Genomic DNA, 12,899 nt, shown 5'->3' with positions numbered 1-12,899 from the left:
TCTTCTGCCGTCCAAAAACTCAGAAAATATATTTGTTTCTCCGAATCGAAGGGGGAAAATACAAAAGCATTGCACACAATTCAAACCAATCAATGTTGTGTAATTAACAAGGACAATTTGGTGTTTTTTAGTCGATGAGTAGTGCAGATATCACTGTAAAATCAATCGACAGTAAGGAGAATAGGCTACTTACTTCCGGGTGTAAAATTCTCCGTTATCCAATGGGAATGGACCCTCGTAATACAATACAGGGGACATGATCATTATCTTTTAAATAACGTTAACTAAAGGGAACAATCTATTTGACACAGCTGAAGCTCTGGCCTTCCTTAAAAACTAACTAATTTAATAAAAATAACAGTTGCATTACACACAATGCACGTTGTAGAAATGCGTGTGTGCACCACGACAAAGGAGCCTTATTCACTTTACATTGGGGTTGTTTGCGTGGTGCCGACACACAAATGTAACAAAGTTCGTGACTCCACCACGCATTGTGGTGTTAAGGAGTCGTGGTGGAGTCACGCATTCTGGTGAGATCAGGTTGTTTACAAGACATAAGGGCAGGAATTCAGAGGGAAAGGAGCCGTAGCTCTGCTACTAAAAACTGCTTTTTTTTAACGTCAAACGCGTCATATTACGTCACATGGGGGAGCAACTTTCTCGGACTCCTTCTCATGCTCAATCCGCGGTAGTAGTTTGTAGTTAGTTTGAGCGGTTGTGATTTAGTGAGCTGGTATTTTTTCGGTAATTTTACATTGCATTTCACCATTTGTAATCATGGTGAGCTGAGTTTGTGCAGGTTGCCCACCTCACTATCCATTTGACCAATACTATCGCCAGGTAGGTTCACACATACGAGGAATTTGACTTGATGTCGTGGTGCAGACATCAAATATAAAACAGAGAATCTCCATATAAAAAAAAAATCTAATATAAACCTACAAATCTTTAAGGACACTGTAATAAAATATAGTTAAATAGCAATAAAATAGAGCAGTAATTTACAGAGAAATAGATTGCAATTATAGAATGAATTATAGAATATAAACTATGAAATATGAAATAAGAATATGTGCAGTAAGCAGTATTTGAACATTGTGTGCATTCATGTAATGCATAGAGTCTGCGTTGTGGCTGAGGTAAAGTATCAGTGGGGGGGCCGGGCTTTGTTTAAGAGGCCGGTAGCGGAGGGGAAGAAACTGTTCAGGTGGCGAGAGGTTCTGGTCCTGATGTGGAGCGCAGCCTCCTGCCAGAGGGGAGGGGGATGAACAGCTTGTATCCAGGGTGGGAGGGGTCGGCCACTATCCTCCCTGCCGCCTCAGGGTTCTGGAGGCGTGCAGGTCGAGGAGGGATTGCAGATTGCAGCCGATCACCTTCTCTGCAGAGTGGATGATACGCTGAAGCCTGCTCTTTTCATTGGTTGTGGCTGCAGCGTACCAGATGGGGATGGAGGAGGTGAGGATGGACTCCATGATGGAGGTGTAAAAGTTCACCATCATCGTCTTTGACAGCTTGAATTTCTTCAGCTGCCTCAGGAAGAACATCCTCTGCTGGGCTTTTTTGATGAGGGATGTTCTGCTCCCATTTGAGGTCTGATGATGGTGCCCAGGAAGCGGAAAGACTCCGCAGCAGTTACTGGGGAGTCACACAGAGTGATGGGGGCGGGCTGGGCTGCGTTCTTCCTGAAGTCCATGACCATCTCCACTGTCTTGAGAGCATTGAGCTCCAGGTGGTTTTCCCCATAGATATATATAAACACTAGATGACTCACCCGCGCTGCTGGCCAATGGAGACCGACGTTGCCACTTGGCCGCCATCTTGCTACAGGCAGTGCTCTCATTCATAACATTATGGTTTACTATTTAAATAACCATAGCTTGCTCAATTTTCAACCAATTTTCAAACATCAAAGATGTAGTTATGATACTGCATACTTATAATCATGGACTTTCATATGAAAATAACATTAATCAGATAAAGTAATAGCTATACACACACACACACAAAGTATTTATATTAAATATTTGCCGGTGTATACATTTCCATTTATTTTATTATATTGTTAATATTTAAAATAAATTATAAAATTAAAATACATTTATATTTTATATATAAAAATCGGTCTCATGTTACCACTCTGTAAGCCAAGAGTTGTTAATTTAGCAATGCCTTAGCTTGAAGAACAGGGACACAACTAATGACAATAGCATATGTTGGTACATTATTTAGATATTCACACCTTTATCAGAAGAACCAAACCAACATAAAATGTGCTCACAATGTATCACAATTATTTTTGACATGAGATATTCATATCCTAGTTTTGTATTTCGTTTCTAGATTTGTAAACAAATCCAGAACCTTTGAAATATGTTATTGAAAAAATACCAAGAATAATATAAACTGTACCATGTGTCCTTTTGTGTCCTTCTGTAGTCCATTTGTGGTTTGTCTTGTCTCATCCCGGCTGATATATCACAAAATCCACTGTTTAAATTGTTCCCTATATTGCCCCTCTGCCCCTGTAAGGTGTCCTTGGGTGTTATGAAAGGCGGCCCCCCAACATAAATGTATTATTATTATTAAGAAGAACAACTTGGTGTGGTGTGGAGGGGATGTAGGAAGCAGGAGCAGGTGGGGAGAGATGGGGCTTCAAGGTTCAAGGTTATTTGTTTTACATGTGTCTTGGAGATAAGGACCAGCTGCACACAATAAAATACAGGATAACACAAAACCAATAAGACACACGGTGACACATGGCACACCAACAATCAATCATCGTCCAGCCTCAGCTTTGGTATTCTTTCACAACCATGTTATGGGTTTATTAGACTGAGCAAACAAACATATGTGGTGATCCCACGGGTTCTTGTTTGCAGACAGCGGCGATTGGAGCATCCGTAGGCTGCACAAAAGTCCGGCATAGTCAGGTACTTCTGTAAACACAAAGCCAGCAAATTCCTGTATCATAATGCAAGATGTTTTTAACAAGCCAAACCACTTGGAAGAAATCATGTGTAACTTAAGTTATGTTGAAAAGAAAGAGCAGTTCTGCCTCTCCCACTGGTGTAAAGTTGCTGGGTGAACTTTGTAATACTAGGTCTCACTCACAGCCTCTTGTTATTAGCCAGCTAATAAATACAACCACATACACAAAGAAAAGCTGCAATTTCAACATGTCCAAGCATCCTGTATCATAGCCTTGCTAATAATGTTAATAATAAACCAAACCGTTTGTAAATCAGTCAAGATTTCAGCGAGCTAAGAGTATTTTTGTGCAGATCACTCACCTTACAACAGCTACCATAACGCGAATCAGAGTAACTGTTGACTGTAGCAAGATGGTGGCCGGTCAGCTACGCTGGAAAATCTCCCATGAGCCATCTAGTGTTTATATATATCTATGGTTTTCCCCACACCAGGTCACCAGATGGTCCATCTCCCACCTGTAGGCAGATTTGGGGATTGCCCACAGTATTGAATGCATGTAAGATGCTTCAGATGAAAGCGTCTAATAAGTGACATGCAATGTAATATGGAATGTAAACAATACATTGTTTTCATTATAATACTGTCAGTACTGCACATCCCTCTGAATTCTGCACATTGCACATTGAAAATGCACATATTTTATTCCAATTATTCGATGTAAATATTTCTACCAAAAGTAAAAGTAGTCATTCAGAATCAGAATATTGCCAAGTAGGTTAACACAGACAAGGAATGTGTGTTGGTGCATACATACACAATTAATAACTATAATATATAATTTGTTGCTAATACTTTTGTACTTTTACTTGAGCAACATTTGCAATGCAGTACTTTTACTTGTAACAGAGTATTTCTACACTCTGGTACTTCTACTTTTAGTACAATATTTGGAGTACTTCTTCCTCCTCTGGTAGCCATGCTAGGAGAGCTAAGCAGTTGAGCTAATCTAGTTAAACAATAACTTTTGCCAGGATAACCACTGTATCCCGACTTCCGGAATGAAGAGTGAGGAGTAGACGTGTTTTCCTCCGCTCCCTCGCTTCCAACTTTTTTATTAGGTAGAAACCTCATTACTCACTTCATACTTACACTAGTCGATACATAACAACTGAGCAACTGTATACCTTAAGGAGACATGCCCGCAAAACAAGTCAAGAAAGACCTACGGAGAAAGTCGCTACTAGCGACGTTAACATGGAGGCGCTAACCAGCTTGTTGGAGAGCGATAAAGTGTCCCTCTCAACGGAATTCAAAACTGTCATCGCCGCACTCGAGTCCAAAATTGATCTGGTTCATGCGACTATCTCTGATCATGGGCAGCGTATTACCTCTTTGGAGTCGAATGCGGATTTGGTCGACGGGCGCCTGTCGACTTTGGAAGCTACATGCGTGGAGCTAGCCGCTAGCAATGCTAAGCTGCGGTCGAAAACTGCAGACCTCGAGGCCCGCAGCCGCCGCAAGAATATCCGCATCATTGGTCTCCCGGAGTCGATTGAGGGCCCGCGACAAACCGCCTTCTTCTCCGACCTACTACCCCAGCTTCTAGGGGACCAAATCCTGCCTACTTTTCCTGAACTGGTCCGGGCTCACAGGTCGTTAGCCGCGAAGCCGAAGCCTGGGGAAAGACCGAGGCCTGTCATCATCCGATTTCACAACTTCCAGACCAAGGAAAGAGTCATCCGTGAAGCCCGGAAAATGAGAGCGGATCTACGGTACGAGGGGAAACCGATTGCCTTCTACGAAGATTATATTCCTGAGGTTGTGATGCAGCGAGCTCTGTACCGCGAGGTGATGACGCAGCTGTATAAACTCGGACTAACTTGCCACATTACTGAGTGGTCTAACTTGGCTGCTCGTTAGCATAGCCCGGACTGCACTATTGCTACGCTGAACTGTACGGCAACTAGTCATGTTACTCTACGAAGGACTCCCTGTAAGCTAATTTTGTACGTAGACTGGTCACTGTTTCTAAATATAGCACTTTAAGTTGAATGTCAGTCTCACTGTTTACATACGTTTGTGATTAACTGGTTGTGCTCAGATAATTGGTGTTATTCTGCCAGGTTGATGTCGGTTATGGCAGCTAACTCAGGGGGTTTTATGGGGAATTTGTTCACTGTTCAATGTAGAGGGAACGGAGGTTAAGTAAGGGAAGGATAGGACTGACCCACGTCAGGAAGGTTTGTATCCAAGGAGATACACATGTTTGATGATCCCAATGGTGTGTGTGTGTGTGTGTGTTTCTGTTTCTCCCCCCCCCCCCCCATTTCCTGTTTTCTCTCTCCCCTCCCCTTTTATTTTATTCTCTGCTCAGGTTATGCCACAATTTAAAGGACTATGTCAGTGAGTGGTAGAAATATCCAGTTTATTTCCTGGAACGTTAAAGGGATGAACAATATCACCAAAGCCAACAAGGTAATTTCACATTTGCAACACCTTAGAGGAGACATCTGCTTTTTACAAGAGACACACCTCCGTACGGCAGAAATGTCTCGCGTCAAGAGGCCATGGATGGGTCACTTGTTTCATTCGAGGTTTTCTGAGATGGCTAGAGGGGCAGCTATCATTATACACAAGGATATTGCCTTTGAACTGGCAACTTACGAAATACACCTGTGGTCCTGGCCTCGCTATATGCTCCGAATTGGGACGATGACAAATTCATATCCAAATTCTTTACTTCTATACCTAATCTCAATGAGCATCAAATTATAATTGGAGGTGACTTTAATCTGGTCCAGGATATAGAGCTTGATAGATCGTCCACTAAGCAGTTTACTCTATCTAAATCGACCAAAGTCTTAAAATGTCACGCCGACCAGCTGGGCTTGAGGGACCCGTGGAGGACTAAGTTTCCCTCCAGTAAAGTTTTCTCTTTCTTTTCACATGTCCACCACACTTACTCTCGGATAGACTTCTTCTTACTTGACAATAAACTATTACATAACGTTATTTCCTGTGAATACCATAGCATAATTATCTCCGACCATGCACCTACTTCTGTAGAAATCAATTTTCCCCATGGTAGACCACCCTCTAAATTCTGGAGATTTAGTCCTCATTTACTGTCCGAACCCACATTTAAGGCTTTTCTTGCAACACAAATCACATTTTTCTTTGAGATAAACGACACTCTGAATATTGGTAGTGATATACTCTGGGAGTCCTTTAAGGCTTATCTTCGTGGGCAGATCATTTCTTTTGTCTCACATTTCAGGAAATCGGAGCAATCCAAATTGACAGAAATTTCAGCTGATATCCGAAATGTAGACAGCCAATACTCGGTTAATCCCACCTCTATGTTGTATAAAAAACGGCTTCAGCTTCAATCTCAATATGATCTGTTATCAACTGGTAAGATCGAGAGGCAACTTCTGCAAACCAGGCAACGATTTTTTGAGCAGGGAGATAAGGCAGGCAAACTGCTTGCATATCAATCGCGAGTGGCCGGTGCCTCCAGGTTGATCCCTAGAGTGAAGTCGCCAACAGGTGATATTACAACAGACCCTGCTGAAATCAGTAATATCTTCTCAGACTACTATTCTGAATTATACACCTCAGAGTCTTCTCCACAGGATTGGGACAACCCTAACCCCTTAGACACTCTAGCTTATCCCCAGGTTGATGGAAGAGGTTCTGGTGATCTGGGAGCTCCGTTGACCATCTCTGAAGTAACAGAGGCTATCAAATCTTTACAGAGCGGTAAATCACCTGGTCCTGATGGCTACTCCACAGAGTTTTAAAAAAAATGTTGTTCTGTACTTGCCCCGATCCTGGTGAGAGTATTCAATGATGCCTTTCTGAAAGGCCAGTTACCACCTACTTTGTCTGAGGCATCAATCACTCTACTGTTGAAGAAAGATAAGGACCCACTCTTGTGTGGCAGTTATAGGCCGATATCCCTTTTAAACGTAGACTTTAAGATCATGGCTAAGGTTCTATCTAGCCGTCTCCAGAGGGTGATGCCTGGCCTGATCGATCCCGACCAGACAGGCTTTATCTCAGGACGACAGTCATTTTTTAATACCAGAAGGTTGTTTAACATTATTTATTCTCCCTCTACTAGTTCCCCTGAAGTTGTTCTCTCTTTGGATGCGGAAAAGGCATTCGACAGAGTAGAGTGGGGATATCTGTTCTATGTACTTAACAAATTTGGTTTCAGCAGGGACTTTGTTTCATGGATTCAACTCCTCTATACATCTCCGGTAGCTTCAGTTAACGTCAACGGTGTTAAGTCTGGTCTGTTCTCGCTCTCTCGCGGAAATAGGCAGGGTTTTCGGTTTTTTGCATAAGCTCTCTTTGTATGCAGATGACCTTTTATTGTAGATTTCCAGCCGATCGTCTTCCCTTCCTATAATTCTAAGCATTTTAGAGCAATTTAAAAAGCTATCTGGCTACAAACTCAACCTCCAGAAAAGCGAGTATTTCCCTGTTAACACCCTCGCTGAAAAACTTCCCCAAGCTCTCTTTCCTTTTAAGAAGGTCTCAGAGGGATTCAAATACCTGGGTATCCATATTACTACATCGTTTACAGAGCTTTTTACCAAGAACCTTAGTCCATTAGTAGAGCGCTTCAAAGCAGACTTAGCTAGATGGTCCTCCTTGCCTTTCTCCTTAATGGGACGCATTCATTTGATAAAAATGGTGGTGCTACCTCGGTTCTTATATTCCTTCCAACACATTCCAATATTTATAAATAAATCCTTTTTCTCAGCACTTGACCAGCAGATTAACTATTTTTTATGGTGCAACAAGAGGGCTCGTATCAGAAGAGTAGTTCTTCAACTCCCTAAGTCTGAAGGTGGTCTGGCCCTGCCTAATCTCCGCCAATATTATTGGGCATGTAATATTAATAAGCTTCTTTTTTGGAACACTAATTTGGCACAGGGCGAACACCCTCGATGGGTCCAGATGGAGGCTTCCTCTTCGGGTCTCCCACTTTGGTCGGTGGTATGTTCTCAATTGCCCTTTTCAATTAAACAAGTTGCTCACAATCCGATTGTAACTAACACTTTAAAGATTTGGGGTCAGTTTAGGAAGCAATTTGGCTTACAAGCTTCATCAGGTCTAGCCCCGGTCTATCGCAATCACCTTTTCCTACCGTCGTGCTCGGATCCTGTCTTTCGGACTTGGTCAGACAAAGGCCTGCGGTCTATTAACGACCTTTATGCTGGTGGTGTTTTCCCTTCGTTTGCAGATTTAGCCAACACATTTGACCTTCCAAGATCAGGCACTTTGTGGAAAAGAAATACCCCGAATTTCCAGGCCGGCCTCCTGATTCGATAATTGATTATTTCTTATCACTTAAGACCGATTCAAGGAAGCTCACCTCCATTATATATAATAACATTTTTAAGATAAATCCTACTTGCTTAAAGGGGAAAGGAAACACCAATTACAGTTATAATATTCCGGTAGTTTATTCATTTTACAATGGATATTGATCGTAATATTTATTGTATATGATATTACTCGCCAAAAGAAAATTAATTATCCGCCGGCCGGGTGGGGAATTCCGGGACCAGGCCGCCGCCATTAGGGGAGTCCCAAATGGTGACGTCACTGGCTGTGTTTTCGCTCCACCTGAAGTCAACACAACGTAGCAGATATGGCAGCGATGGAGGAATTTTGCAATGAGATCGAAGTTTTGAACGATGAATTTGACTATTCGTCGGGAGATGACATTGATGTGGAAGCATCTACAGTTACCAGGCATCCCATGGCCTATGCTTATGAACCGATTCGGTCGAATAGAGTGGCATACGATCCGGAATAAAAAAATTAAAAAAACACAATGCTAACAGTGAGCCTCTGAATTAGCCCCGAGCGAAAATGCTAACCTATTACTGCACCGAAAATCACTCCTAGCTCCCTTATTACTTATCCTAGCCGCACATCCAACACATCGTTTATGATGAAAGATACAAACTCGCGAGGTTATCCACAAAAACGTACATCAAAACAAGTGGCGCTAGGTACTAACATACGCCAGGCTAACGGCTTACCTTCCTCATTGTCTGGTCTAAACTGGTCTTCAATGGCATTACAACGATAAAAACGATGATGTAGTTAATCCATAGGTTAATATCCAATGGGGCTGTGTCCGCTTTGAAATGTTCTGATAATCTATAAGCAATACAACTGCAATTCCGTTATCTGCTGTCCGCTCTGTGCTCCGTGCGCTCTGGGTCCTGCAATACCATCCATCAATAGCAATACTAGCCTTTTTAGGGCTGTTTTCGACAGATGAGCGTGTGTATGCCAGTTTAATTAGTTGAGCTATAGAACACCCCCAATTCTCTATTGTGCGTCATAATAATAGCTACCATTTAGTTTGGACGCGATTGCGTTAATTAATAAGGTCACACTGTGTCAGTAAATACATGTGTGAGCTAGTAATCTGGTAGTGCTGCAATATGTACCTCTCTCTCGGCAGCTGAAGCAACTCGTTTGGTGGCTCGAACTTCACGTTTGTTGACACTGTCATTGTCTTGCGCGGCCGACGTGCTGGGACGGTCGGTGTTCCCGACTGCATACGTTGAGAAATCGAATATTGTAGGAACAGATCCTGGCTTCAAATCCAATGTTTTGTATTGAACCAGGCATCCAGACTGGACTTTGAGCAGCTTCTCATCCTTTAGTGGCAGCCTATGGAAATGTACTTCTTCCTTCTTTGTATAAAATCCATTTGTGCAGCCTGGGGCAATACAATAAACTCCTGACGACGACCGTTTTCTTGTAATGTAAACTACTGGTGCATTGCACGCCATGTTGTTTGTTATTGAGCTTTGGCCCAGGAAGCCGTACCCAATCAGTGACGTCACTGGAAAAGTCCCGGAGCAATGGAAGCGCCCATGGTCATTAGGCACGTATTTCAAAAAGTAAATTCGCGTATCTCGATCGTTTACATTGGAAATAGACTAGATAAATACATTTCCTAATGGTAATATTGTCGCATGGAAAGCAGTTTGAAAAGTGTTTCCATTTCCCTTTAAATTCCCTTAGAGTTGTATGGGACCAGGACCTTGGGATTTACATGTCAGATGATCAGTGGAGATGTATATTAGACCTGGTACACACCTCTTCTATATGTGCAAGGCATAGCTTACTGCAGTGCAAGATTCTGCACAGAGTACATTACACTAACGCTAAGCTGGCCAGGATATACCCTGACAGGTCTGACACATGTAATAGATGTAAACAATCTCCGGCTGACTACATGCACATGTTTTGGTCGTGCCCTAAACTATCGGAGTTCTGGTCTGCAATATTTGATTCACTTAGGGAGGTCTTAGGTGAGACAGTGGACCCTAGCCCCCTCACTGCCCTTTTCAGAATTCCTCTGATGCCCAATGCACCCATTACCTCAAAACGAGTTATCGCATTCACCACTCTGCTTGCCAGGAGGCTTATTCTCCTTAAATGGATACATTCCTCCCCTCCCACCCATAATAGATGGATTCATGAAATCCTGTATTGCGTCAGGCTTGAGAGGATTAGGTTCTCCCTTAGGGGCGCCCTGACGACGTTCCACGATACCTGGCAGCCTTTTCTGGACCACATTGACACCCTTACTATTGGTGAAGAACCCAATACTTAATTCTCAGCAGAGCATCCCCCCCCCTTTTTCTTTGAAATACTATTTAATATTCACCCTTTATTTAATTTTGTTTTTATTTCCTTGCCCCCCCCCCCCTCCTTGTATGTCTGTGTGAATGAGATTGCGGGGTATTGGGGTTCGTGTTTATTTGTCAACTGTACTAGGAAAACACAGTATTTTACATGTAATGTCTTGAAAATGTCCGTTTGATATCTGTGCGAAAACTAATAAAAATATTTATAAAAAAAAAGGATAACCACTGTATCATGTGGAAGGTAGGTCTCATTGATAGTGGATTTCACTCTGCAGCACTTGTTGCGACGCAAACACTGACCCTTTTACTTTGAGCCATTTGTGCCTTCCACATATGCTGCCAGTAAAATGCCTACACGGGAATGTCCAGATTATTGTCAAGAATGACATAAATGTACCCTCCCAATGGCTAAATGGCAGTCTTTCATATATATATATATATATATATACACACTTTATATGTATCATGAAGTCTATTTATTAATTCGATCGATTAAAATATTGGAAATGCTTCTCAAAGGGAAATACTGCTATTTGTGATTTGATTGAGACTAATTAATCACACAACATGTATTTTATAAAATACATTTTAATAGCTTGATAGTCCTAATAAATACACAAACTTAAACATAAGATATAAAGTACAAATGAATGGATTACTAAACTACAATGTGAATTAGTTACACTAGTAGTTATCTACTTGTTATTAAACAAACTATGACTATAACAAATAAATAAACAAGATAAGAATACTTAGTTAGATTAGCTCATTTTTTATTTCTCAGCTCTTTAGCTCGACACATGCATTAAAACCACTTTAACACAAAAAAAGTCATATACTCCTACAATCCTTCCTATTGGGGACCAGGAAGTGGGTGGAGCTAACCATATATGGAATATGTGTGTGTGAGGAGCGGACCTGCAATTGCTTGGTCCATCCTCTTGAGGCTCCACTGAGCACATGTTCACACACACACACCCACTGAAAAACATGCCATTTGGGACAAAGCTAAAAACTTCACCGGCAACTTTAGAATGAATCTTCCAATCATTTAAAATGGTTTCCCCTTTGGGGACCTACTTTTTTGTCCCCAAAGCGTCAGAGGTCCCCATGACGTGACTGTGTAAACAGATTGATGTCCCCATAAAGTAATTTTTACCAGAACACACACACACACGTATTTCCAGTTACTTTACATTCAGTATAAAATCACAGACACACATACATAGGCTACATCTGATTACAAAGTATCATCTGTACAGGACGGTAAAATAATAACAGGCACACATAAATACATCTATGACAAAGTCTCATCTGTACAGGACGGTAAAATAATAACAGGCACACATAAATAAATCTATGACAAAGTCTCATCTGTACAGAACAGTATGATAAAATAATCGATGGCAAAAACATGTCACTGTAAATGTCTCCGTTGTGGGACGAATAAATGATTAATTTAATCATCTACACATGTAATCTCACTTTTACACACCAAATTAACGTTAACACAGAGTAAACGTTTGCTAATGGAGTCTATTTTGTCCCAAGAAAAAGTTCATGACTATCGATAACAAATATATATCAATAAACCTATTTTCGCGGTATTCCCCACACATTGCCAGTACACTATTACTGTAATATTTACACTTACCCATGTCTAAATGGATCCTTGTTGTTGTCTTTGTGTTCTTCTTCTTCAGAAGAGTCGTAGACTTCAGGTTCTGAACATCTGAGGCTCTATCTTCACTGCTGCTAGCGAAAAAAATCTCTAGTGAAGTCGGCAACTTTTTTTAGCCATTTTCTCTGTCTCTCTCTCTCTCTCTCTCCACACAGACGTAAACTGATGGGAGACACGTGGTTTATGTTTTTTTTACTTGGTGGGTAGGTCCTTAGTGATTTCTCGATGTCCATTGGTAATTTCAGACCATGATGTCTGCCGGCTGAGATTTCCTTGACGGACACACGAATCCACCAATCCCACACAGTGTAAAGTCAAACTGCTTTGAGCGGTCATATTGGCTGCTGTGCCTTGGTTACAGTCTCACAGGAGATACCACTGGAAAGCTACCCTTCCAGCGATTCCGCGGATATCTGAATCATGTTTCTACTCCTTATAATCGAAAATATATGATTAATTACGTAAAATGATGCGCACCTGGACGCGCCGGCGTGTCCACCGACTCCAGAGGGTTAAGCAACACGTTAAGTTGACGAAACATTCAAGTCAAATGTGATTAAAGTCAGATCCACTCGTGTCTTAGACAGGGC

Source organism: Pseudochaenichthys georgianus, chromosome 4 (genome assembly GCF_902827115.2).
Source record: "Pseudochaenichthys georgianus chromosome 4, fPseGeo1.2, whole genome shotgun sequence".
Lineage (NCBI taxonomy): Eukaryota > Metazoa > Chordata > Actinopteri > Perciformes > Channichthyidae > Pseudochaenichthys > Pseudochaenichthys georgianus.
This window is presented reverse-complemented; position numbering follows the sequence as displayed.